At 31.9% G+C, this 839-nt stretch overlaps 1 non-coding gene across 1 annotated transcript; it reads right to left on the minus strand.

The window, feature by feature from the left end:
• Positions 1–511: 511 nt before the first annotated feature.
• LOC140437951 (U6 spliceosomal RNA) lies at positions 512–617 on the minus strand. Its single transcript, XR_011950430.1, has one exon. It is a non-coding gene; the product is annotated as a U6 spliceosomal RNA (small nuclear RNA).
• Positions 618–839: the final 222 nt, after the last annotated feature.

The raw sequence follows: 839 nt of genomic DNA on the forward strand, positions 1-839 counted from the left end.
TTCGCAGAAGATTTAAGAATTTCAGACTCTAAATCAATGAGATCATCAGTAGTGGTTTGATTTTGTTGAAATCCACTCTGCTCGTTAACCAGGAGTTCTCTTTTTCTAATACTCATAGCTATCATCACTATTTTTTCCATGATTTTGCACATTAAATTGATAGTGAGATGGTTTTATATGAGGAAATTTCAGTTCGCGCATTGTTATCTTTAAAAACAGATTTAATTACTAAGTTGCTCCAGGAGGTTGAAAAGATATTATGTAACCATATTCGGTTGAACATTTTTAGAAGAACACGTTTAGCATTGACATTGGCGGCAGTTATTCTAAGAACACTTAAGGTATATTATAAGATCCAGGTTCAGAGTTTTTGTAGTATTAAGAGCAAAGTTCAGTTCAGTTCATCTAAGGTTAAGAAGATATTGAAAGGACTATTGTCTTCATTTTCAAAATCGAGCTCTTGTTTTTCTGTAAAGATTTCGTACTGTCTAAATTCTTTGGAATGGTTGCTAAAAATGTGAAACGTAACACGCTTTTGCGTGTCACCTTTGCTCAGGGGTTATGATTATCTTTTCTATATCGTTTTATTTTAGCATATTTATTGCCGAAGCGAGTATGAAGAAGGTATATGTTTATGGGTAGTTGTATCTACGTCCAAACGTTATATGAAAGTTGACACTCTGCTATAGATTCTATTCAGAATTTCACTGAAAAGCGCATGATAAGAAACCACCGATTTATAAATTTATGTAAATTTATATCTTAAAAGAAAAACAATAAGAGCTACAGTTTGCTGATAACTTGTTTATCTTAGCTAAAAGTGAAACAGAAATAAAAGT

The sequence above is a fragment of the Diabrotica undecimpunctata genome, chromosome 3, assembly GCF_040954645.1.
Source record: "Diabrotica undecimpunctata isolate CICGRU chromosome 3, icDiaUnde3, whole genome shotgun sequence".
Classification (NCBI taxonomy): Eukaryota; Metazoa; Arthropoda; class Insecta; order Coleoptera; family Chrysomelidae; genus Diabrotica; species Diabrotica undecimpunctata.